The sequence below is a fragment of the Myotis myotis genome, unplaced genomic scaffold (genome assembly GCF_014108235.1).
Source record: "Myotis myotis isolate mMyoMyo1 unplaced genomic scaffold, mMyoMyo1.p scaffold_m19_p_11, whole genome shotgun sequence".
Taxonomy (NCBI): domain Eukaryota; kingdom Metazoa; phylum Chordata; class Mammalia; order Chiroptera; family Vespertilionidae; genus Myotis; species Myotis myotis.
This window is the reverse complement of record NW_023416315.1, coordinates 27,673,035-27,700,988: the sequence shown is the minus strand read 5'-3', so window position 1 is coordinate 27,700,988 and position 27,954 is coordinate 27,673,035. Positions and strand designations below refer to the sequence as shown.

At 38.3% G+C, this 27,954-nt stretch overlaps 1 protein-coding gene and 1 non-coding gene across 6 annotated transcripts in view; one reads left to right on the top strand and one right to left on the bottom strand.

The window, feature by feature from the left end:
- The window catches only part of HDAC9 (histone deacetylase 9), an 828,595-nt gene that overhangs the window by 80,098 nt on the left and 720,543 nt on the right, over positions 1–27,954 (top strand). The window lies entirely within an intron of this gene.
- LOC118666701 lies at positions 19,375–19,498 on the bottom strand. Its single transcript, XR_004971044.1, has one exon. It is a non-coding gene; the product is annotated as a U6atac minor spliceosomal RNA (small nuclear RNA).

Genomic DNA, 27,954 nt, shown 5'->3' with positions numbered 1-27,954 from the left:
CCTACTGGGGATCTAGCCAGAAACCCAGGCATGTGCCCTGCCCAGAATTGAACCATTTAGTACACAGGATGATGCACAACCAATTGAGCCACACCACAGCAGCCAGGGGTTGGCCATACTATTTTTATGTAGAAATAAATCAAAGAGATTCTTATAGATAGAATACCATTCTCTCCACCCCACCCCCTCAAAGCAAGTCTTTACTTACTTTAACCCAGATCAGATTTTTAGTATGATACCGAGATTATAGAAAACATGATTTGAGCCTGAGCATTTTTAAGAGTAAATAAATTAGGCTGCATCAACCCTAGAATGACTTTTAATTTCGATGAATCTAATTTATATAAATTAGTTAATGAACATGCACCCAAAGGAATTATCCAAACATAGACACAAGGTACATGATGCCCCCTGGAAGTATGCAATAATGTGGCCTTGTGCGCTTCTAGGTGACTTTGGATGGTGGAATTGCCATAGCAGTGACTGCAGAGCCCTATAACTTTAGTTTTCAAAGCCCATTGCATAAAGGTAGCTAATTTCTCTTTTCTTCACCGTTGTGGGAATGTGTAAAAACTACTCCACCCATATGGGGTGAGAGGACCAGGCTATTTATATGAACTAAATGTTTGTGGCAAGATCTTATACTCTACTCCTTTTCTTTTCTCATTGGCAAATCTTAGGCACAAATTCCTTGGGTTTTCCCTACATGCCTCTGTTTTGCGAAACGGCTGAATTCTCTTACAGAAATGTAGAGTAGGTCTAACTAATGATCAAAAAGTTCTTTGAAATATAACTTTGTTATGAAATGCTAAGTAGTATAAACAATTTGAGGGCAGGCATGAATAAAAGCTTCACTGCAAGCATTTTGAAAGAGGACTAATAAAAGCTTCACAGTTCAATTAATACAGCACCACATTGGGTCTTCTGGAAGCATATGGGACCCAGAAGGCCTGCCCCTGTTTTTAAAATTTACGAACGCTTTAATGATTCACCACTTTTACTCCAGCGCATTACCCACTGTGGTGCCATTTAGTCATTAAGTTAGGGAAGGAAAACCAGGACAAAGCTACAAACAAATATCATAATGTCCAAGTGGGGACTTTTTCTTCAGTTTGTTCACTATGTGTTACCATAAAAAATGAATGGTACACTCAATAAAGTCAATAAAAAATGTTAAAAAATGAATAGGAAATGAAATAGAGTCATAGGACAAATCAAGTAGGTTATAGCTTCCCCAGATGAGCGATCCGTTGGCTTTTTAATGAAATACAGGCCAAACCTCATTGCAATAAGCTCTGTGTAACTAAAATATTTCAGGTTCTTGCTAATTATCTATTTCAGGTGGTCTTCAAGAAAAATATTCTAAGGTAATCAAATACATTAGTCCCTTGAGTTTTGTGGGTTTTTTTTTTGTTTTTTTTTGTAATAGAATTGGATCACAAAGTGTAGTATTGGTGGGAAACACAGAATATTAAATTTATAAATATTGTCTTGGTTGTATTTTTTTTTACTAATATAACTTTCCAGCTAAGTTTTTCATTCTTTTGGCATTTCTAAGTCTAAACTTCTCAATCTGATATTCAAATGAGAAACATAAAGCAGAGTGAGCATTTAATTTTATTAATTCTCCAGTTCCCAAGGGACAGGGCTTTAAAAGTGAGGCACAAACCTTTTCCCAAAATGCTCAGTTTAAATTTATTCTGCACGTTTACTTGTTCCCAGCTTTGCTTTCCACAATAAATTCTGGTGCGTAATTTAGTTTACATATTTCTTCATTGTCGTTACACTACCGAAACCCCCATAATGCAGTTCAAACAGGAAGGAAGGCTCTTTCTCACTCACATAAACACCAAAGAGGTTTTCCTGAGTGGTGGGTGGGCTGTTCTTTTTCTAGTGGCTGTTCAGGGTCCTAGACAGCTTGGGACGTGTGGCTCATGCTTCTATAACTAATGGATTCTATAACCAATGTGCATCTCCACATCATGCTGATGGAAGGGCAGTGGGAGAATGGACTGTGTGGAAGTTTCCACAGGTACATTGCTTCCGTGCACACTGTATTGGGTAGAATTTAGACACATGGTCACACGTCATTACAAAGAGGGTTAGGAAATGTAGTTAGCAGTGGTCCAGGAAGAGATGGAAACAGGCTTGGTGAATAGCTAGCCCGTATCTACCATATTTGTCTTGAACATTTACACCTGGGAGTGCAAATAAGGTATTGCTTACAAGAGGTGGAGTATTTCATAATGTACCTTTGGTTAAGCCAGTTACGGAAGAGTTAAGTAGGATTCCTTTAAAGAGATAGAAACACATTAAAATCAGGGCAGATCAAGTTATACACATTTTCCAAGAGCTGCTTAACTAAACTGTTCTTTATGAATCATGGTAAATAGCGAAGCAGAGTAGCTATTAGAAAAATCTGAGTTCTTGTATTTAGTGGGAACACTCCAGAAAATGGGAATAATATGTATAATGTAGAATATTGTGTCCTTAATTAGTGTGTAAAAGTCATGTCAGTGACAGCTGAAGACTGAAAAAAAAAAAGGTCATGTCATTTATCTCAAATTATAGTTTCATATATGCTGAGGAAGGATTCACTTAATATTCACAATTCTTATGATTGCTCTTTGTTGCATATTTGGTGTCACATTTTTAAACACCTTCATGGTTTTAAACATTACTTTGAAAATCTATGTCAACACAATAGTTGGTAAATATTTGTTTTACACTGATGTTTTCAGGAACACACATATAAAACAATACTAGGCTTTATTTTCTGAGGATTCACAAGCAAAATTTTGGTAATTCTGCAAAGTACACGGGGGCAGCTTTTGTTTATAACATTATGTGGGACCTTTATGGAATTTTTTTTCTCTGTATAATTTAGGGTTTGCTCTTAAGGGCACCAAAACTTTGTATAAGTTGTGTGGTGTGTGTTTGTTTTTGTGTTGCAATGCTATAATAACTCTGAGGAATACAGAGGTATATAGAGCAATATTCCTTTCACTAAATAACATTCAAATGCTTTGCTTTATATGGTTTCTGTTTATTTATTAATATTTGTCTGTCATCTTTTGAGAATGTCAATATGTAGCAGTCCCCTCCATTTATAATTTATTGCCTCTAATTTGTTGTTTGGTTAGAAAGCAAAGAACTATGTTGAATGAACGTAGTAAGATAAGAGTAAGTTCTATACATTCTAAGGAAATGCACACAGGTCTCTTTTATGAGCAAAATACATGTTTGTTTTTTCTTGCATTTAGTAATTGTATTTTAACTGTCTTCTGACACCCTTATTTTCTTGGTTCCCTCTGTCTTTGCTATATAGATTTTGAAAATTCTGAGTTTTTGTAATAGGTGAGGCATTATTATGGTTTTGATAGGCATGCCTTGCAAATTATGATCAATAAGTTTACTCAGTGCATATCCATGTGTTGCTTTATTTGTGTTGTTTCAGAGTCACTTTAATATCCAAAATAAAAGTCACACTACTAAAATATTGGTGTTTTTCTTTAAAATATCATATCGAGTTACAGAAAAGGGAAAAACTGGGATAGGCTGTGAACTTGTTTTAAGTCTTTCTTTTCAGGATCACTTTCAAGCCTGTGTTTATATAAGCCTCTTTCCTCTTGTGATAGATGGTTGCTCCTTAGGTAGTGCTGCATAATTAACCTCTTCTCCCCAGACTCTTCTTAACTTCCAAGAAGACTTTCTCTTCACACTGTATTATAGTCCCCCTGGCAGCTGGCCGAGCTGGGGAATTTCCTTTAGAGTTGGAATTTGCCCTAATAATTTTACTCTCTTTGGAATTATGTGAGTCCTGAGAGGGTGGATAATCATAGGGGCACATATGTAGGCATTCGTCTTTTATCGTTCACTCTTGGATGAAATTGTTCTTCAGAAAGAAATGCTGAAATGACATAGAAACAAATTATTAATAAGAAAAACAAGCTATGAGGTTTGGACTTTGGGAATGTATGCATGTTTAATAAAAGTGATGGCACTTTCTGGGTCTACTTTTACTGGAGAAGCTACTTCCTTACGTAACCTGTGTTTTGCTGATCGTGAGATTACAAGTTTTTCTGGAGATCTAAGACTACTGTGCAGTCAGATGGGCAAAGCCAGAACTTTATCCCGAACCCCTCTTTTTAAAATTTATATTTGATAGGAAAAAATAGGACAAGTCATTGTACTTACTTGTTCGGTTTTTCACTGGGATCCCAAATGTCTGCCTAATGTGTTCATGGACATGGGCGTTTTGGGAATTTTACTATAATTTAGGGTGTGCTGTCTATTGAAATAAACTATTCAGCCAGAGATTGTGAAAGAATTCTTCCTGAAGTCCTATCTTCTCTCATCATATGTTGTAAAATAAGTATTATAATTAAAGACTTAAGAAAATAAAAAGCATGTTGCTATGAAAATTCTTTTGGGGTGGCTTTTATGTTATTTTAATGTATTATAATCTTTGTGCCTATAATATGATGCTTCATTTTTTTTTAAAGATGAAGAAAATTGAATATATCTTATTTTGGTTTTATGTTGAAAATGAAATGATAAATTGTAAAACATATTTTAAAGGAAATAGAATATTAGTAAAAGGGCCTAGGTATTAGTAGAAAATTCAGAAAGCCAATTATAGAAAGAGGAGAAATAATACATACCATAACGTGTTAGGCAATGTGTGCTATTGAATCTCTGAATTTCAATAAAATATGTCAGAGTTCATTTTCCCTTCTGTTGAGGGAATAGATATTTCACCTACCCATCTGCTTTCCTACCTTTCTTTCTTTTACTTTTATGCTGCTTAACTCTAAACCGGACTTGAGATCTCTATCATAAGTTTTTAAAAATAAAATACACGAGGAGGAAAGGGCGTAAAGGAAGGAAAGTTGGATAAAGTAAAAACTCTTAGTACACACACTCAAGTCAGAAAGTTTCTAGAAGGAGGCTAGGCTCTGAGCTCCCTGCTTGCACGTCTGTTTCCTCTTATGAGGTTAATCTTCCTCCAGCCTAAATCTGAGCAAGTCACCGCTTGTTGAAGAAAAAGTCGGTGGCTATCCATCACCTCTACCAGAGGGACACAGGCCCCTGCCCTGTTCAGGGGTGTCTTCCTTCGTCTTTTCAGTGAACCCTGCACCTTGTTCTGGTCGCCTCACGGAGCTGTGCGCCTTCCCCAGGTCCTGCTCCCCTGCCTTTCTCTCTGCAGGGAGTGCCATGTCCCCAGTCCCCACCCCACACCACCACACCCTGGCTCTTGAGGAATCCCTTTACTAGTACTTGTCCTCAAGTCTGGGCTTCAGTTCCATTCTCCTCTGAAGCCTTCCTGGGTGATCCCAGGCCTCTCTGACATCTGTTACCTCTGTTGCTTATAGGACTTACCTCTTACTATAGTGCTGGGAGTTGTCTTAGTAATAGACTAAGCTTTTTGAGAGCTAGGGACAGCTTTCTAAGATTTTTTTTTTTTTTTTTTTAAGTAAAGCAATGCTATTTATTTTACTCGCAGTTGCTCGCGTAGTTAAGTAATACACTGCCTCGCCCATAAAAGGAGCCAAGTAAGTGAGGGGGGGAAAAGGACAGTTTGTGAGGAGGCTGATGATAGTGGTGCTATCATTGGAGGGTGGGGAGGCAGTTGAAAATATCTGAGCGAAACCAAGCTGCTTGATCTCTGGTAAATCATGTCCCTTCCTCATTGTATTTTTCTCATGTACTCATTTGTTGACTTTCTGTCCTTTTCACTTCTTCTGAATGACAGTTTTGAGATGTTCTTTAACCTCTATGTAGTGCTGAAGTGTTTTTTCTTCCTTCTGGGGTGGCTTGCCTATTCCTTGAACAATTACCATTGCAATAGGGTGGTTATAGTTTGCAAGACTGTGGCCACATACTGAGTTCCCTAAATGTGGAGAAGCCTCTAAATTTGGAGCTGCTTTAGCTAGCACAGTGGGGTTGAAGCAACCCTACCAGCCTTTTTCCTTTTTGTAATTTGGACCTCTCCCTGTTCTAACACAAGCTACCTCCCTCCCCATAAAAAAAAACAAAACACGCTGTAGTTAAGAATAGAGGGAAGAGTAAAAGTATTGTGAATAGTGGTTAAGCAGGAAATTGTTTAAAGTTAAAGATTCATTAGTCCAACATCCTTTAAACTTTAAAAAATAAATGCATTTTTGCATACTGTATTAAGTTGCTTTTTTATATATTGTGTTTCCAAGGACTTTGAATAAAATAAGCATAGAAAACAACTGGTTTAAAATTTATGACTTTTCTAGAAACACCAATCAGAAAGGATACATGCACCCCTATGTTCATAGCAGCACAATTCACCGTAGCTAAGATTTGGAAACAGCCTAAGTGCCCATCAGCAGATGAGTGGATTAAAAAACTGTGGTACATCTACACAATGGAATACTATGCTGCGATAAAAAGAAGGAATTCTTACCATTTACAACAGCATGGATGGAACTGGAGAGCATTATGCTAAGTGAAATCAGCCAGTCAGAGAAAGATAAATATCACATGATCTCACTCATTTATGGAATATAATGAACAACATAAAGTGATGAACAAAAACAGATCCAGAGACAGAGAAGCATCTATCACACCGTCAAACCTCAGAGGGAAGGTAGGGGAGGGTGGGGGTAAGGGGTAGAGATCAACCAAAGGACTTGTATGCATGCATATAAGCCTAACCAATGGACACAGACACCAGGGGGGTGAGGGCATGAGTGGAGGGGTTGGGGGTAATGGGGCGATAAGGACACATATGTACTACCTTAATAAGTAAAGAAATAAAAAATTAAAAAATAAAATTTATGACTTTTCAATCTATATATGGTTTCAGTTCCTCTTATTTAAAATAATTTTTATTAACCAATATCACCCAATACATTTGATAAAAATTTGTTTGATATGAGGAAAAAACAATGAGCCTCTAAGTACTTTAATATAATAGTTGAAGTCTTCAGAAATATTAAATTAGGATCTTAAACTTTGTGTGTTTCTGGCTCTGTTATTTGACAGTGTTGTAGTATAATAGTTAATAGACAAAGTGGTCTCTTACCTTATATATCTAGTCAATTGAGGTTCCTTTCCTCTCTGCCCAGGAAATTCATTTTTCTAAAGACCATGGACAGAACAGATGTGGAACAGGCAAACACTACAAGTCTTTCACACAAGGTTCTCTGGGGAACCCCTTCAGGGAGGCTTTTGTTTGTCACACACATAACAAGTATGTCTTTACCCTGAATGATGCAATGGTCTGGCCTCCTGTGGGGTAACATCCACTGACAATAGTGCCATAACCCATTAGTTTGATCGCACACTCCCCGAATCTGTAGGGATTTGCCAAGTCCAAATGAGTGACTACATCTTAAACTAAGAGAGAAACCTGAGGTCCTTGGGGAGCAGGGATTTGTTAAGGTTAGATTGTTTACTTTGCTTGTTATAACTGTAGGATTATTAAGGAAATGTTTGCATCCTGTTTTAGTTGTGTGTTCTTAACCAATATATGATGTGAAGAAGTTTGATCTTGTTGTTTCTGCTTCTGTTATAGTCCGTATTAATCTCTACCCCCTCAACCCTATGAAGAAAAGTCTTCACGCTCGTGAGGTCTAAATAAATCCTTATATCTTGCTTTGAACACTTTGCTACCTTGTCTGTCTATTAATGATAAATTATGCAAATGCATATTTGTAGTCATTAGCAAAGGCCCAAGTATTTAAACAAGCTCTGGAAACAAGTGTTACTTGCCGTCTATCTATTATTCACTAAATCTCCCTTTGTCCCAGTTTCCTTGTTTGTAAAATATGTCATGAGTTTGTTGTATTGGTACATAAAAGGTATAATTGTAAATAAAAATGATAAATGATAGTAAAGGATCTGGTATTCATTTGGAGTTATTACACATAAGCTTGTATTTTTTTTTCTCACCTGAAACCTGTGGCTACCCTTTTGCGAATGTCACTGTAAACTCGAATGTTGGCAGAGCTTTCTACACTGATGAGAAAGACCATCATTTCTAGGTTCTGTCACAATGTCCAGTTTGGGTTCTGTCTCCAATTTATTCACTTTTGAGCAAATGAAATCCTACTATTTTTCTGCTGAAACCAGTTTGGCTCAGTGGATAGAGCGTCGGCTTGCGGACTGAAAGGTCCCAGGTTCGATTCCGGTCAAGGGCATGTACCTGGGTTGCAGGCACATCCCCAGTAGGAGATGTGCAGGAGGCAGCTGATCAATGTTTCTCTCTCATCGATGTTTCTAACTCTCTATCTCTCTCCCTTCCTCTCTGTAAAAAAAAATCAATACAATATATTAAAAAAAAAAGAAATCCTACTATTTTTCTTTCATATTATATGCCAGCTCTCTTTATTCCATCCACAGTGGTGAGCCATTTTCTTACCTTGCTTCACCTTTTTGGTATTTTTTATGCTATTTGCCATGCCAGCATTTATTGTAAGCACTCCCTCCTTCTTTTGCCCTCTGGACATTTGATATTGTACATTAATTACATATGGTTTAATGAAAATATTGGCCAGGAGTATCTTTCTGGATCTTATACTGGCAACATTGCCTTGTCATTTTTGTCGAATGACTCTTTTGTGGGTCAAATCAGGTAACATGCTGAGTGTAAGTAATTTATCATTTTTGCAGTTTCCATCCCATAGCCACAGAAGAAGTTATATTTGGTACCCAGGTTTAGAGCAGAGAGTTGCAGAACTTGGGGAGTTTTATCATCTGGAGCAAGCAGCTGAGTCATGTGGAAAGAGCATGGAAGTGTGCCAGCAAGAGTCAGGAAATCCCTATTAGAAACCCGGCTCAGCCCTGACTAATGCATGGGGCTTTGGAAAAGTCACTTTACCTCCCCGGATATCAGTTTTCCATCTTGCCTTAGTATCTCTGTGGCCACTGTAACACATTACCAGGAAACTGAGACAAAGGGAGATTTAGTGAAGAATAAACGACAAGCACCACTTGTTTCCAGAGAGCTTGATGGCTTAAAAGAACAGAAGTTTATTCCTTCACAGTTCTGCAAGCCAGAAGTCCAAACCTGGAGTCAGTGGGCAGACTTCTGGGTGTCAGCAGGGTGGTGCTCCCTCCAGAGGCTCCAAGGCAGAATTGGTTCCTTGCCTCTTCCACCGTCTGGTGGCTGCCAGCATTCCCTAGCTTGTGGCTGCATCACTCCAGTCTCTGCCTCTGTGGTCACGGTACCTTCTCCTCTTCTGAGTCAAATCTGCCTTTGCCTCCCATTATAAGGGTACATGTGATTGCATTTAGAGCCCACCTGATTAATACAGAATAATCTCTCCATCTCCAGATCTTTAACCACGTCAACAAAGTCCTTTTTTTTGGCCATATGAGGTAACACTCACAGGTTCCTGCATTTGCTCATTCATTCACCCATTTGCCAAACTTTTATTTCATGCCCACCAAATGCTAGACATTGCACTAGGTACTAGGAATAACACACGGCCTTGCCTTTAGTAAGTTCATTACATTGTGGAGGTGTACCATACACAATAAATATAGAGATCAAGGTAAGAGAGACAACTTACTGCAGACCATAAGATTAATCCTTTGTATGTCTCCTTTCGCATAATTCCAGAGGAGAAGTCCCCATCATCCCTCAGTGCTTGTAAATTATTTCAGTAACTGTAGGGCTTATAAGCAGCACGTGGAACAGATACATCGAGACTTTCAGGGACAGTATCTTGTCCTTTTTTAAAGATGCCAGTCACTTAACACATGATTCATTTTTTAAAAATCTTAAATATTAAATAAACAAATGAACCAGTCTTTCAAGCCTGGATTTTTCTACCTATGCTTACGATTCTACTTATTAACTCCAATGGCTCAAAGGAGACAAATCTGAACACTGTCTTAACTTCTGGTACCTGTATTTATGAACCCGATTCAGTTTCTAATCCTTGGATTCCATTTTTTCTACCTTACTCCATGTGTTCCCCAATGGAAAGGGTTGCTCTGTAGAGCGGTTATGCTAGTGTCAGAGGATTGGCAGAGTAGTTCCATATTTTTGTTCTTTTAAAGCAAATAACCCACAAATGGTGAGGTGTCTTGGCTGTTGTCTTTCTCCTCCACTCCTCTCTGAGGACCTGAAACTTTATTTCTTTTGTTTTGTTAATCCTCACCATAGGATTTTTTTTCCCCATTGCTTTTCAGAGAGAGTGTGTGTGTGTGTGGGGGGGGGGGGGGGCGGGAAACAGCAATAATCCAATATGAAGACAAATGTTTCTGTTTAACCAATTAGTTAAGACCAGAAAATTAAAGCTTGTACCTTTTTTATAGGAAAGCTTTCCAAAAGACTGTCCTGATATTCCTGTGAGAACAGAAGATTTTTCTATTGGGGCTAACAAGGATGAGGTGAACATCTCTTGATCGCAGGAGGACAGGTGTTCTCTGGTGCTGGTTGGATGTTGAGAAAACAGTAGTTCTCTCAGCACTTCCTGAAATCCACAACATTGTTCTCCACCCTTCACTTCCAGACTGTAGGAGGGAAAACAGGGTGGGAGAAGCAGAGGAGAGCTCAACTGAAATAACATAAATGGGCTTGAGGAGTGTGGGTAGTGGGAAGCTCGGGACACTTGTGGTCAGAAGACCCCAGTGAAATTCCTGGCTTTGACACTTCATATCCTAAAAGTCACTCAACTTTACTGAACATCAGCTTTCTCATCTTTAAAATAGAAATGAAGGTAATAGTAACCGAATCCCTTAACTCAAGGGGTTGAAGATCAAATGAGATAAAATACTGTAAAAACTCTAAAGCATAAGGTGTTTTTAAAACTGTTAATGGTAATGAAGCAGATTTCTTTTTCTAGCTGGAAGCTCTTACTTCTTTATGCAGAACAAAACAAACCTATAAACTGCAGAAAACATTTTCTCTATAATACAACTGTATTAGACTGTCCTCTCCCAAGCACTTTGACTTATACTTCATTCATGTGCTCAAAACCCCTAGGCATTTAAGCAATCTCTAAGTGTACCAATTACTGTCTAATGGGCAAATCCCATGATCTTTTCTCAGTCTTCAATAGAATTGTAATAGCAATAGTAATTTACTCATTCAACAAGTGTACTGAGTGCCTACTATGTGTCTGGAATAGTTTGAAGTCATTGAAAAAAGTCAGAGAAAGTAAAAGTAGGCATAAATGAAATTATCTATTAAGCACCTATTGTGGATCAAGTGTGTGTTTTTTCTGAAAACAAAAAAAACGTAGACCCTTTGGCCCTTGTACAAGTTAGTCTTAGAAGGAAATAGGAATAGATATTTAATTGGAAGGTGGGAAAATCATTTTTAAAACCCTAAGTAAAACGAGATAGATAATTATACATTTCAGAACAGCGGTTCTCAAACTGTGGGTAGCAACCCCTTTGGCGGTCCAGCGACCCTTTCACAGGGGCCGCCTAAGACCATCCTGCATATCAGATATTTACATTACGATTCATAACAGTAGCAACATTACAGTTATGAAGTAGCAACGAAAACAATTTTATGGTTGGGTCACAACATGAGGAACTGTATTTAAATGGCCAGAAAGTTGAGAACGACTGTTTCAGAATGTGACCAATTAGTGTGACTATGAGTTCATTCTTTCCTGCATCCATCCTTTCATCCACCCATTCATCCACAGTGTATTTATTAAGTGCCTACTATACAGGTACCCTCATTGAACCTTCACAGCAACCTTGCAAAATGGGTTTTAATAGCATTATTTATAAATGAGGATATTGAGGTGCAAAGAGCTTAAGAGATATATCTAGCACCTCCTAGCACAGAGATGGTAGAAGAGGGGTTAAGCCACTATTTCCCTTCCCAGCAAATGTTCTCTCACCAGTCATTTATGAACTCATTTACTCAAACTTCACCTCGTCTAGATCTGTTTGACCTTCTGTCTTTCTGTGAACATCACAGATACCTTCTTAGCCACTGGTGCTTAAAACAGTGGTGCCATTTTTGAAACCCTTACTCTGCTCAGCTCCTTCACATCAGGTTGGCTGGAATCTTGATTGACTCTATTTTCCATATTTGTTGCTAACCGTTAGCACTCATTATTTCTTGCTCCAGCTATTGTAGAAGGCTCCCAACTAGCCTTTCTACTTTTAGCCTCTTCTCCATTCAGCCTAATTGTATAATACTGCCTATGACTCCTATTAAAGCACAAATCTAATTACTTCCTTTTTCAAAAATCTTCCAAGGTTTGCCATGGTCTACAAAAATTTCTAGTACTCATGAGATATTCCTAGTATAGGGTGAAGCACATTTCCAGACTTCTCCATCAGTGCACTCCCTTCCATACTTGACGTCAGTGTTTTCCAGGCTTGTCTGGTACGAATCCTGTGGGGCTTCTTAATACACACGTTCTCTGGGTCCCACTTGAGCCTGCTAAGCTGGAATCCTCAGGGATTCACACGGCCTTGTGGGGCCTGGGAAGGAAGGCCTGGTGGTCCTCTGATAGGCTCAGAACACAGGTGCATGGGCGTGACCACTGTGGAACTCCTTCTGCATGTGTGCTGAGGAAATCAGCCAGTACTGCCTGACATTATGACACTTAGTCATACTGAGTTCTCCTGGCCACCTTTTCACACATCACAGTGGTGTCAACCAAGTACTGAGAAACTCAGACACATTAATTAAAGTGAATTCCCCAAAGAGGTGATTTTCTCACATTTTATGAGCATGAGATATTTTTTATGAGGGTGCATGTGCAATACACAAAGGAGTTTAACTTGTAGATAAATGTTTAGCTAACACACGAATTGTCTCATTTCTAAGTTATATATAGAGAGATGTATACGTATATAATTATATGTATTAAATATATGCATGTAAATGAGTATTGGTATATATGTGTATGAATGTATGGCTTGTCTTTCACCAAAATGATACGAACTGGCTTATAAAAAGACCCCTGATAATGCAAGATAAAAGACATTAACAATAAGATTATGAAACAAGAGATATACTATGACCTGAAAAAAAGATGAAGGAAAGACATTTTTTTTTTCTGTAAAACTTTCTACATTATCATTGAAATGATTAAATAATAGTACATTGAAATAAATATCATTTTCCTTTTATCTTTCTTAATTTGCACCACTAATAAGTAAAATTACCTCATTTAGAAGTCTGTTATATTATCATCTCCATATATACATATTTTTTCTATTCTCAGCAATTTCTATTTTCCCCAAATTACTTTTAAGTATAGTATTTTTTATGAACCCCAATTTAAATTTTATAAGTAAAGAATTAGCATGTAATTGTGTGTGTTTTTTCTGAAAACAAAAAAACTTAGACCCTTGGCCCTTGTTCAAGTTAGTCTTAGAAAGAAATAGGGATAGATATTTAATTGGAAGGTGGGAAAATTATTTTTAAAACCCTAAGTAAAATGAGATAGAGATTTAATTATACATTTCAGATTGTGACCAATTAGTATGACTACGAACTCATTCTTTCCTGTATCCATCCTTTCATCCACCCATTCATCCACGGTGTATTGATTAAGTACCTACTATGCAAAGTGCCAGAACAGATGTATGTCCTTCCAATTTTGCTGTAGCCTTGATAGTCACTGAGTAACACTAACTCCGTTAGAGCTGAAGTTAGATAAATGTGATCTGTGTCACCATCCTAGGTTGATTTGTTTCAGCATTAACATGATTTTTTAAAATATTGATTTAATATTTCAAATATGTACGCATCTTTATTCTCCTGTTACCCAGCTTATGAAATAGTTTTATGAGAATTATAGTCATATTTGGCCATGAAGTCAGTGGCTCTACTGTCTTATTGGGAGGAATGTTTTCTGTTCCAGGTGGAATAGGTTTTTATGGTGCCAGCATTCAGGCCTTAGTTATCTCCTATACAGAGGGATTGTATGTGCTCTGTTTGGTGGCACCTGGCTCGTGGGCCTACTCCATTTCTTGGTAGGGAGAGGCACGCTATGCACACCCTACAGAAGGCAGTGATGGAGGCTGTTGTTGCCTTTGATTAGAGCTCTCCTGTTCTAGTGGGAAAAGGCTAGGCTTTGAAGCTAGGTCGATGCATGTTTAAATCTTTCTCACTTTTTGCCCATTTGACAGATTATCATCTCTGAACCTCAGTTGCCTCATATGTAAAATGTGGAGAATATTGTCTATATTATGGATTTTATTCACTGTCAAAAATTCACTTTTTTATAGTCAGTTAGAGGCCCAGTGAACAAATTGGTGCACCAGTGGGGTCCCTTGGCCTGGCCTGTGGGATTGGGCCGAACTGGCTCTCTGACATCCCCTGAGGGGTCCCAGATTGAGAGAGGGCGCAGGTCAGGCTAAGGGACTCCAGCAGTGCATGATCAAGGCTGTAGAGGGGCGAGGGAGGTTGGCCAGCTGGGGAGGGACCACAGGAGGGTTCCAGGAGTGTCTGGCCCATCTTGCTCAGTCCCGATCACCAGACCCCAGCTGCAAGCTAACCTACTGGTCAGAGTGTCTGTCCCCTGGTGGTCAGTGCACATCATGGCTACTGGTTGAGCGGTTGAGTGGCCTTAGCATATCATTAGCATATTATGCTTTGATTGACTGAACGGCCGACAAGTCGACTGGACACTTAGCTTTTTGGCTTTTATTATATAGGATAATAGTGATAACTATGTATGGTGACAAGTGTGTATTGGAAATATGGGGGGCTCATTTTGTAAAGTATATGATTGCCTAACTGTGCTGTACACCTGAAACCAATGCAAAATAATATTGAAAAACAATAGAAAATGTAATTGGAATTTTTTAAATTTGATGTTAGAAAAAGTATTTTTCTTTCACTATCAACATCTATTTCTTTAATGTTCTTAAATGATAATGTTTTTAGACTTACATGTGTGAAGTTAATTTGATTGTTTGTTTTACCTGTTGGGTTTCTGTTGTGGAATATTTATGTCATCACAAAATTCATATGTTGAAACTCTAGCCCCCCAATATGATGGTATTTGGAGCTGGGGGCCTTGGAAGGATTAGTTTTGGATTAGGTCAGAAGGGTAGCATCCTCATGATGGGATTGGTGCCCTTATAAGAAGAGGAAGAGAGAGATCTATCTCTTCATGAGCTTGGACCCAAGAAAGACCATGTGAGCACACAGCAAAAAGGCCATCTGCAAGCCAGGAAGAGGGTCCTTGCTAGACACTGACTCGGTCAGCACTTTGATCTTGGACTTCCCAGCCTCCACAACTGTGGGAAATCAATTTCTGTTGTTTTAATCAGTCAGTCTATAGTATTTTGTTATAGCCGAGCAGACTAACACAGTTCTCTATCTAAATTTCTTGCTAACTCCTTAGGGTAAGAGCTATAATTTGCATCTGTTTGGGATCCACTGTGTACTTCCTAGTGTGTAGGACCCAATAAATACCTGTTGAACACAACTGAGGGTGTAGAATAATAAATACTCCCCATGTTCTTAGCACCCACAGCCTCCATTAATTGCTCTCTCCACCACTCATACAAAAGGCCCATCATGGTTTAGAAAAACAGGCTAAAATAAAAACCTACCATTTGATCAAAAGGTTCACTGGGAAGAGTGTGATATAGTTTCCACCATGAGGCTGGGTCTGAAACAGAATGGATTTAAATTCTAACTCTGCCCTGTATTAGCTGCGTGGGTGGATCAAAGTTATTTATCTTGACCTACTCCATTTATTCATCAAATAATCTTGGCAGACCTGTTTTTAGCATTAGATGAAATCATGTAATAAAAAATGTGAAGGTTTTCTGGGTAGTTTTATCACTCTGTACCATTATTTAAATATGTTTATGCTATGTCTCAAGCCCTGAAAGACTAATTTTCAAGTCACCCAGAGAATTCTCTTTTGAATATCATTCTTTGTTTTAACTGTATTTCCTTGTGGCAGGAAGCGATAAAAACACATGGCGCAGACAGCTAGTGACTGAAGAGGAAGTTAATGGTGTTTGTTTTTCCTCCAGAATTAGTAGTTCAAAGATTAAAAATAAAAATGTGTCTTGCCAAGTTTGGAAAATACACAGAATGCTTTGATTACAGGATTACAATGGACCTAATTTTTTTGACATTAGTATTTCTTTCATATTTATGAATTGAAGTGCTTTAAAAATTGAAGCTTTATGTTTTGTTTTATAAACTATAATGATTAAAATATTCAAATTCCATTAAACACATGTGGAATGTATTTTTTCTTTACCCTGCAGACTTAGAAACGAAGAGAAGGTTTAGAGGAAAGCAATTTGAAACCACTGACAAACACAAATGATGCTGTTAGGGTTCCATGTGAAGATTGTAAAGCCCCTGAGGAGACTATGATTTAGGTGGTGTTTCAACTATAATGGGAAGAAGTAAACAAGGCCTTTTTCCAGCTACATACTGAAAACCCCCCAGGTTTGTGATTGGGAAATATCATTTGACTCAAAGCCAGCCCATTTTCCACCAGAGATTCCTGCACTCCCAGAAGTTGGGGGCATTTCCAAAGATCGTGGAAATGAAATGATTAGGTAGGGGGTTATTGCAGCAGAAGGCAGCCAATTAAAAATCTACAAAAGTGACAATAGGTTCTACTTTAGAAAGTTAGAATATTTTTATTTTGGGAAAATATTTTATAGTTTGTAACATATTTTATAGTTTTATAGATTTCTACTTTGAACTATCTCTCATTTATTTAAAATCAAGGTTTATGTGGTTCGCTGCTGCTGCACGAATATCATGTTGACTTCTGCGTAGCTAGTGCCTGATAGTTGACACGTATTCAAATGGACTTGATTGTGCATTAAAGGGAGTTTCTTTGGTAGATGTTTAACTTTTTCACAATTCCGTGTGCTCACTTCTACTGTCTAGTTTGGCTTAGTCATGCAGCCTGGGAAAATCATTTTGAAAGCCTGTCGAGTGGAAAGGATCATAGGTATTTACTGTGAGGAAGAAGGGAAGGCAAAGATATCACAGGGGATATATAATTTCACTCAGGAATTAGCGCTGGGAAGGTCATGGAGGATCTATTATTTATTTAGGAGTGCTGGATGTTTTTAGGTTGCTTCATAATAAAATCATGATTTTTTAAAAATGAACTGGAAAGAAAAAATCTAGTCCAGTGTTCTGCAAACTGCCTATCATGAACTATTAATTATCCATGACATCAATTTAGTAGGTGGCAGTAAAACAACAGACTAGAATAAGCCATATCACAACATACCAGGGTACACACACGTTGTAAAATTAAGTATTAATATGATTAATAGGTGAAACTGATGTTGAGTTTATATAGATAGTCAGGTTTATATGTATGAATAAATATGCATTTAATGTGACATGTCTTTCATTTGTGTGAGTAGATATTGAAGAAGCTTGAAAGCCACTGATTGAGTTCTAGCATCCTTTTCAGAGGAGGGCACTGGAAGAGGCTGACTCCTACTTTATTTGAGTGGGTCTCCTTGAGGCGGCTTACCTGTCACCAGCTCTCCTCTGTGAGGAGCTTCATTTTGATCAGCTATCCATCTTCTGTTTCCCTACATGTTTTAAAATTTCTACATTTTTGCTAGCAGAGATTGGGCCAAAGATGCTGATTCTGGGGAACTGAACCTTCACCAAGCCTTTGAGCACCACGCTGGGTAGGTGGTTGGTACTTGTGATCCCAAGTGGAAAAGAACAGAGCCTCTCTATAGATAAGGCAGGTATTTTCTTTGGGTTAAGTCAGGTGGAAAGTTGGAACCATAGTCAACTCCATCAATAGAGACGGGTAATCTGTATTAGCTTCTCCTACTTGTTTCAGTTCCAGCTTGGTGCCAGATATTTTACCAGCCACTTCCTTCTGTATGGGGACTGAGTCTCCAGGTGATGAAAGCGATCCCTCACTGTGCGTGAGAGAAACCCCAGAGGATTTACCGCAGCACAAAGTGCTGGGGTTGTTTGTCAAAGATAAGAGGGATGTAATCCCACGTTTTGTAACACAACATGCCACTTTGGAACTCTGTCAAGCTTTATCTAGAAATGTTCCTGATATCTTGAACTCAGACTGGCACTCATGAGGAAGTCTGCAACGATCAAGTTCACGTAGAATGTTTTTCTTTATCTTTGCTTTCATAACACATTGATTTTCATTGGACTTTCTCCCTGCCGCTATTTACACAGTGTCAGTTCCGTGCTAAGAGCCCATGGAGGTTTTTAATTTTTCTCTGACAACCTGAGAATCCAGGCAGCAGGACCAAGGCAGCTGACTGGATGCCAGTGTGTGTGTGTGTGTGTGTGTGTGTGTGTGTGTGTGTGTGTGTGTGGCGGGGGGGGGGGCGCGCGGGGGGGGGGGGGGCTGTTGTCCTTCCCACATTGTCACTGCTTCTTGTTTGCCTTTCTGTGTGGCAGTTCCTGAAGGTGGCATCTGTTTTCTGTCTCTCCTTCTTTTGTTTTTAAAAGTGTTTGTGCAAAATGTTCCATTCTCTGTAGTTTGGTCATTAGTTGACTATCGGCCACACCGGTCATTGCCAGAGGCAGTTACAGCATCAGGAAGTAGACCCCAGATGGCACCCTGAGCCTGCTTTTTCTTGTTGGCTGTCAGGGTAGAGAGGTATATCCATTAGGTCCAAGCCAGTGGAGGAGATGTAGACAGAGAGCCTGATCTTGTTAGTGGGTAGAGAAAGTGCTTATTTAAAAAAAATTCTCAATCTTTTAAAAGATCTTATATTTCAATTGCAGTTTGCATTCTATATTATTTTATATTAGTTTCAGGTGTACAGCATCGTGGTTGGATAATCATATCCTTTACAAAGTGATCCCCCCCTGAAATTTCCAGTACCCACCAGGCATCATATATAGTTATTAGAATACTATTGACTGTGTTCCCTATGCTGTACTTTACATCGCTGGGACTATTTTGTAACTACCAATTTGTACTTACAACTTCACAATCTTTTTAATCTTTCCTAATTTGAAAGATGAAACATGATAGTTTAGTAATTTTTACTTGCATTCTTAATGATTAGTGGTTTTGAACATTTTCCCCATATATTTACTGGATTTTATTCCCCTGTTTTGAATGTCTGTTTATGCCCTTTGCCCATATTTTCTTTAGCCATCTCTATGTTGTTATTGGTTTTTAAGAGCTTTTTGTATATTACTGAAATTCTTTTTCTATCATGGTAAAATATATCTAACATCAAATTTACCATTTTAACCATTTTTTTTTATATTTTCTTTTTTTTATTATTAGTTAAGGTATTACAAATGTGTCCTCATCCCCCCCCCATTAACCCCCAAACTCCCACCATTTTAACCATTTTTTTGAGTGGGCACTTTAATGGCATTTGTATATTCACAGTATTGTGCAACTATCACCAATATTTCTCCCCAGAACCTTTCCATCATCCTAAAATTGAAACAAACAAACAAACCCATGATTAGATGTCATGAAGTAGGTGGCAGTCTTAACCAGATGGGTGTTGTGTAGGCCTGAGGACCTCTTTTCTTCTGCCCAGGGGAGTGCCAACCTTTTCTTCTTTCATATAGCACCAGAAAAACTTCTTGAATTATATATATATATATATAAATTATATATATATATATAAATTTTTCTTGAATATATATAAATTATATATATATATATATAAATTTTTATTGGTTTCAGAGAGGCAGGGAGAGGGAGAGAAAAATAAAAACATCAATGATGAGAGAGAATCATTGATCAGCTGCCTCCTGCACACCCCACACTGAGGATTGAGCCCACAACCCAGGCATGTGCCCTTGACTGGAATTGAACCTGGGACCCTTCAGTCTGCAAGCCAGTGCTCTCTCCACTGAGCCAAACCAGCTAGGGCTTGAATGATATTTTCTCTGGATGCAGATCTTCCTTAATTACAGCTACTTCACTTTAAAAGATGTATTCATACATTAAAAAACAGGCAGAGACCTGCTTTCATAGGAACATCTTACTGAGCAAGTTCTATTTTGTCGAGTCTTCATAGTTCCTCCACTTTTTATTTAATCTTCTGGAGTTGGATGTTTTCCTCGCTTGCCAATGTGGTTTTTCCAGCTGTGCATGGAAATTAATTTTCTCTCTGAATAGACAATTCCAGGAAACTATCTATTAAGGTTATAGGAGGCAAAGAGAATGTTGTTTGACAATTGTTTTCTCTGGTATTCTTTGCATTATAAGGGGAGGAAAAGGGTTGATGACTTATGGGCTCAATGATTGGCAATTTATTTTTTGTTTTAACTAGTTTTATTTAAGTAAATTAAACTCTGCCACTGATTGCAAATGTGGTTAATAATAATTGAATGCGTGTGGTACTCAAAACTTCTTCATTTAACAAAACAATTCTAAGTGGGTCTTCCATGAACTATGAAACCTTTTTTGGACAATAAGCCCCTTTTAGGACAATAGTATATCTGACTGATTCTGTGGAACCTCAAATCTAAGGTTCATAGACTCTTACTCAAAACCCTAGGGGATGTGTGTGATTTATGATTGAGAATTTTTCATATTTTAAAAAAGTAGTATGAAGCATAGACCCTATGTTACATGTCATGTCACCTTTAATGGGATCTGAGACAGGTCTTGTGGTAGGAAGGGGGGAATATAAGTGTTAATAAAAATTAATACTTCTACAGTGGAATTAATTGATATTAATGCCAGATGAGATAAAGAATAAAGAGCATCATGCCTGTTTAGGCCAGTTTTTGTTACCAGATGAGCTTAAATTTGTCACCAAATAATTTATGAAAAATCTTTGTTCTTTATGATCACGAATAAGGGACAAACAACATTATAACTATATTTTAGGGACTTCCAACTCCCTTGGTTAGAAGTGGCTTGGCTCCATCTCCGGCCATGCCTGCTTCTCCTCAGCCCCATTCAGGTTGTGACTTAGCACTCTCAGCATTACAGACCTTTTGCCTCTGGGTCTCAGTACCTATTACTCAATGATTTTACTGCAGAATTAAATCTCTTGTTTTTCAGCCATCCTGCGTCTGAGTTCTGATTCTTTACCCCATTATGTTTGCCATTGTGGTAAATGTCTCTCAGCATACTACATAAATATATTCTTCATCTCTTCTTTCTGTATATATTCATCATTGTCTCTATTTCTTTGCACTCACTCTCAGTACTTGAAATATCTTTTCCTCTCCTCCTGCTACTAAATGTATCCCCTAACACCTCATTCTATTAGGACACAACTTAGTTCCTTTTGTTATAGGCCCTGCCTTTCCTTAGTGTCTTGTTATGCATGTAATTGCTGCATAATTTGAAAAATGGTCTGTCTCTCTTATCACACTGTAAGGTTCTTGAGAGTAGCATCTCCTTGTATGTCCATTGTCTTACACAGTGCTTGGAATATCACAGTCAAAGATTTTCAGCTCAAAATAAGTAGAAAGTGTGTATTTGAAGGCAATAGGGTGAGAGATTGGGAACCAGGGAAGGAATGTGCAATAGAAATAAATTAGAGAACAAGATAGAGTGGCTTAGAGGAGCAGTGGTTTTGTTTAGCTTAAATGCATATGAGGGTTAGAAAATGAAAATATTTATACTGTTTGGAGAATTAGGAAAACTTCTGAAAAGATTTGAAGGTAGGGACAAACCTTAGCAGGTAGATGGGATTGGGGTGGGCAAAGAAGAGTGAGTGCACAGTGCCTTCCAGAGAAGGGGAGTATGTGGAGGAGAGAATGGGGGTTGGCGAGTGAAGAAGGTATTTAAGCTATTGGCCAGTTATAAATTCCAAATTAGGAGAGTGATGGAAAAAAAAGTCAGTATGCCAAAGAAGGCTGTGTTATATAAAGTAATATATTATAAGGAAAAAAGATGGGTCGGTTGAGAGTAATTGTGAGTTGTGGAATAGAACATAAATGATAAAAAAAAATTCTGAAAATAAATGTAACCACAACATATGCAGCAATACCTGAACTAAAGGATGGGGGGAGGGGGACGGTTTGCATTCTTTTGCTGAAAATCAGTCAGAGATCATAAGGACCTGAATGGAGATAATAGTGTGGGAATGAGAATGGAAAAGAGTGTGAAACTTTTGAAAAGTAAAACCATCCTTTGATTGTTAATTTTCTGTGTCAGTTTGGGCCTCCTGATGCCAAAATATTTGGTCAGAGATTATTTCTGTGTGTGATTTTTAAGATGAGATTAACATTTAAATCTGTAGCCTAAGGAAAGCAGATTGAACTCCATAAAGTGGGTGGGTCTCATCCAATCAGTGGAAGGCCTGCATAGAACAGAAAATATATCTAAGACATATCTAATATCAGTTTGGGCATTTGATTGTGTGATGTTTAAATTGCAATCTTCAAATTGGTAGTTACAAAACAGTCACAGGGATTGAAGGTACAGCATGTGGAATGTAGTCAATAATTTTGTAATATGTATGTGTGGTACCAGGTGAGTACTTGAAATATAGGGAGGGGGCACTTTGTAAAGTGTATGATTATCAATGAAAATAATATTGAATACAAACTGTAATTGAAAAATAAAAAAATAAACTGTCTATATGCCTTTAACAATTTTTTTTCCAACTGTACAACTTGAAATATGGTGAATTTCTAAAGATAGTTTGGAAAAATTATGACTGCTCTATTTTAAGAATGTACAACATGTATGTTTGATATATTTGACACAGAAACTATCCAAAAGTTGTCATAAACTTTAATCCACTAAAGTACTAGCATTAAACTCTAACATTTTAAAATGGAACTTACTGTGCCCCCAGGATACACTCTGTGTGTTAGATATTATTTATCGTTCTGTCTGCCTTCTCACTTTCTGGTTTGCAGGAACACTGGTCGTTCTTGCTCAGTGACCGTCTGCAATGTGCACCTTCCATCTGGAAATAATCTCCTGCCTTGAACTCACAAAGTGCTGATGCTGCTCTTTGTGTCATTCAATGTCTCCGGTATTTACTTGGGGGCTCCTTAATTGAGCCCGATTAACAGTTAAGAATTCTCTCAGGGAGTAAACATTGTCACAGCAGTAATCAGAGATGTTCTTTCCTGGATCAATTCCTCTACCTACAAAGTAAAACCTAAAAATTTTATTTATTTCTAATAGCAATACATTAACATTATTTATGATTACTTCCCACAGACCTCCAATGTATGGATTTCTTATGAAGGCAAACTAATTTATCGTTGAAATAACTTTGTTTTCATGCATATTTATATCCAAGTCATTTAGCCAATTGTCTTAGTTCTGTTTGCATCTGCTTTTACTATTTGCTTTTCAATCAAATATATAATAGTCTTAAAAATAAGATCTACATATTCAGGAACATACAGAAGCATTAGTAAAACTTTTGGGACAACTTTGTTCCACTTGTAAGTCACACTAATGACTGCTTTGCTTCCAGTAATTTTCCATTTGTAACGTTTTATACCTGGATACACAAATGTAATGCAATTGCACAAGGAAGCAATTATCTGCCTGGTGGAAGTAATGTACTTATCTCATTGAAACAATTGACTTGTTTAATAATACACAGAAGTTCTAGTTCTGCTCAGACTGTGGTTACCTGTAATTTATAAAGAACTTCCAGGAAAAATGAAGACCCTCTGCTGTAATGGGATCAGCAACTGAATCCACTGGTTATGAATGATAACTTTCCATGCAAAATTTTCTTCTAATGCAAACTTTTGTTTGGAACTATTTTGGGTTTCAGAGCTTTTTTTTTTTTTTTTTTTTAATCTCTGGATCTTGGCTAGATCTCTGGAAAACTGCACTCAAAAAGCTGTGTCTTGTGGGTTCCATGTCAGTGGAACGTGTCAGCACTATTTGGCCTGGCTCAGATGTTTCTTGGCATTTTCTGAGGACTTTGGCTCATCCCATCTATAGGATCACACTGGATTCTGGAAATGCCCTACATGCCATAATTCATCTGCAAGCTTATTTGGGATTTATTGGGTTTTGTAGTGAGCTAACATCATTGGACAATTAAAGATTCGATATTTTAAAAATATTTCCAAGGACATGCCTACTTTAAAAATAATACAGGGAGAGACTACTTCTCCTTTAGCCCAGTGCTTATTCTTCTTATATCCGATCTTGTCACACAGGTCAATGTTCTATTTTAATTCCTTATTATAATTTTTCCCCTCCTCAGCAGTTTCTAAAGCTATTGCAGGTCAACAGCTTTCTTCTTTTTTTTTTCTTTATTGAAGAGAGATTGCTCTGGCTCTTGGCTGACTCCAGTCTTGTGATGTGGGACTGATGTGGGTTTTTATTTTTCACTTTAAAGGTGCTGCCAAAGGTAGTTGATTTTGGTTATAGCACCATAGAGTGTTGGTTCCTATAGGTGCTCTACAGATGATTTGATTCAGTGTTATTTTATTTTATAAAAAATATGTTTTTGTTAATTTTTTTAGAGAGAGAGAAAGGGGGAAGGGAGAGGGATAAAGAGATAGAAACATCGATAAGAGCGAAACATCATTGATTGGCTGTCTCCTGCATGCCCCCTACTGAGGATCCAGCCCCACAACTGGGGTATGTGCCCTGACCAGGAATCAAGCCAATGACCTCTTGATTCCTGGATCAATGCAAAAGCTACTGAGCAACACCAGCTAGGCTCAGCCTTCTCATTTTACATAGAAGGGGTCCATGCCCAGTTCCTTAGTTGGCCCAGAAAGCCATGGCACTGTTAGGCTGAACGTCTGACCAATTTGCAAGGGAGCTGGTCTGTAGAAGCTCCCAGGACTTCTTAAATCTCTCTACCTCTTCTCCCCATTTCTTGCATCAGATTTTGTATATTTAGGTAGTTTCCTTAATCCCTTTTAAATTTAGCTTTTCATACCTCATATTAATTTGGAAAAACAGCCAACCTTTAATAGCTTTATATTTGTTGGGATTCCAGAGTTTTATGTACTACTCTGTTCTCTTGTTCTTAGCTGCAAAGAACTAAATACAGGACACAGAAAGGGCTCAACATAACTGCTTTATTACAAATAATGTTGAGGTTTAGAATATATAGTGAACCCAAGGCTGAACCTGGCTTCCTCCCCCAACCCACTATTAAACTTAGCCACTGTTAAAACAACTTCCATGGCCCCAGCTTTTCTCCGAGACGGGCTTTATTGAGCCAAATGCTAGCCAGAAGAGGACCACATCCTGGGGCTCGCAGTCTGAGCCAGCAGCAGTGCTGGGTGGAGAAGACAACACGCTGTCATCCTGGGGACGACAGGCTCTTTCATACATTACATTTTAGAGAAGAATGTTTTGTAAGAATTTACCTTGGCTACAGAGAAGGGGGTAGGCAGGACAAATTGAACTAGGGACGGTTCTACGATAGGTGCAAAGTACATACAGAAGAAATATGTACTACTTTTGATTGGTTACAGGCAATAAGCCTGAAAGTTCATGGATTTGTGGGATGTGGGGGCATCTGGTGGACACTGTAGAAGTTGATTGATAGCTCCAGCTTACATTCAGGAGTGTGAGCAGGCTATTGTTATCCCTCCCCTGAACCCTCCCCCGCATCCTCCCATGAACTGGTTAACTACTCTTGTCTCTTTCTCCCACTCTCTGGCCCTCTAGAATATCATTTAGGATATTGCAGAATTTTTCTCTTGTCTCAACCCAGTTATAAGTGGAGAAGTGTGGGACTGCAGGTTTCCACCCAACTTCCATGCAGGGTGATCCTCAGACCAGTGCTTCTGAGACCCCAGGACCTTCTGCCAGGACTCTGACCAATCACAGAAGCCCTGCCCCACCCACAGGAAGCAGTTCCTTTCAAGTAGCTCACCTTTTTGTGAGTATCTTTGTCTTTTCTTCTTTTTTCCCCCCACTTTTTCCTCATGCATGCTGACATGAATGGAATTTACAATTTTTTCCCTGAAAGATGAGTAATTTTCTCATTATTCTCCTGAATAGAGTAAAAAGAGGAAGGGTAGTAAAGTCAGTCTACGGAACTGATTATTTATCATTGAGGATAATAAATGAGCATTAAGCCCCTGGTAATGAGTTGCCACCTTATACATATGACTACTTCATACTCATGGGAAACGAATAACTTCTCCACTTTCTCTTCTTCTAACAATAGAGGCCTGGTGCATGAAATTCATGCACTCGGAGGATCTCTCAGCCTGGCCTGTGCCCTCTCGCAGTCTGGGAGCCCTTGGGGGACATCCCCATGGGGAGTGGGCCTAAGCTGTCAGTTGGACATCCTTAGCGCTGCCGCGGAGGCGGGTGAGGCCCCCGCCACTGCCACTGTGCTCCTCAGCCGTGAGCCCCAGCTTCTGACTGAGCAGTGTGGGAGCACACTGACCACCAGGGGACAGCTCCTACATTGAGGGTCTGCCCCCTGGTGGTCAGTGTGCGTCATAGGGACCTGTTGTTCAGCCGTTCAGTCAATTTGCATATTAGCCTTTTATTATATAGGATGTTTAAGAAGAGAAAGCTGGGGAAGACTTTCATCTTTCTATTTACCATTTTGTTTAAACTCTAGACCCGTACCAGCACCCACCATTATATTTTAATAAATATATTCCCAGTTATTCATAGGCAGATTCGAATGATCTTATGTTTGTTTTGCTTTTGTTTTCCTCTGGGCTAGTGGAATTAAGTAAAATTTCATGTCACAGAACTCTCTTGGAACTTTCAGTTGATTTTTAGGTTTATGTAGGTAGGTTTCTACTAGATCTCCCCCTCTCCCCCCAGACATTTTAAAATTATCTTATTTCTTTACCTTCTGAATTTAAGCCTTTAAGATAATTACCTATGACAGTTCAGAAAACACTTAACAGTTTCATTCCTATTAAAGGATTTTTTTTCCCTTAGGATTTTTTGCCTTGTGGAGCATGTTGTACCTGTGTGCAGATACTTGTACTTAGCTAAGAGGAAAATGAAAAGTAATTTAATATTTGAATGTTCTGGATACTCCTGTTCTGGATTCTCATGGTTACTAGGCGTTTGCTTCCTTTTAGTAGGCTCAAAGACCATTTCGATAAAAAGATACAGAATTGCTGATGAGTAGACTTAAGATTTTATGTTTTAAGATGTTAAGATTTAAGATGTTCCAATACCAGTCTTGGAAACGAAATCATCATCTTTAAGATGAATTGTTTCTGACGTGGTTTAGCTGACATCTTGTCAAACATCATAATGTGTTTGCTTAGTGTCACTATCTGTTTCAGTAGAAACTAAGAGATGGCACACAGAAAATAGCACAGTGGTAGGCACAGTCCACATTGGTTGGCAACTAGGCAGTGGTGGAGACTATGGGCTCCAGGGCTATGCACCTGGGCTGCAACTCAGTTCCAACACTGACTTTCAGAGTCTCTCTCTTTCAGTTTACTCACCTGTACAATTAATGGGCAGAATAATCAGTGGTATGTACCTTAAAAAGTACATTTTGAACACATGTAAAGTACTTTAGAACAGTATCTGAAATATCTTATGTGCTTTAACATGTTAGCTGTTCAATAGTCTTCACATTCCTAATTAGGTTAATGGATCATCTGTATTTAAAAGTGTTTTTCTTAGGACACTACTATTTAGGAAAACCTGCACTAGAAAGTTTTTTTCTGAGGTGGGCTGGCTTGCATTTTCAGAGGCGAACTGTGCATCAAAAGATTGTGAGCCTTAATTTTGTATAATTTGATAATAATAACCCGGGCTCTTTGGTTGTCTGTGTGAAATTATTTAATGATTTTAGGCAATTTATTTATGACTGCCAAACTGTATATATTGTTTTCACCAAACTGTAATATTGTATATATTGGGACTGGTTTGGGTACTGCAATTGTTCTGTCCTCACAGTTGCTCGGATTAGAAGGGAAATATTGAGGAAGTAACCCTCCTGTTATTGACAGACCTCAGTAAGCATACAATAGTTGGGTATTTTGGAGAAATGTAGGATAATATACCACCCAGGGGCATAATACCCCATAATATGATGTATATTTGTTTGTGTGGATGGGGTATTATGTGGTTATGCCAGTTTCATCACATAAGAAATAGTGAAGAAAAAGTTTTAATTTAT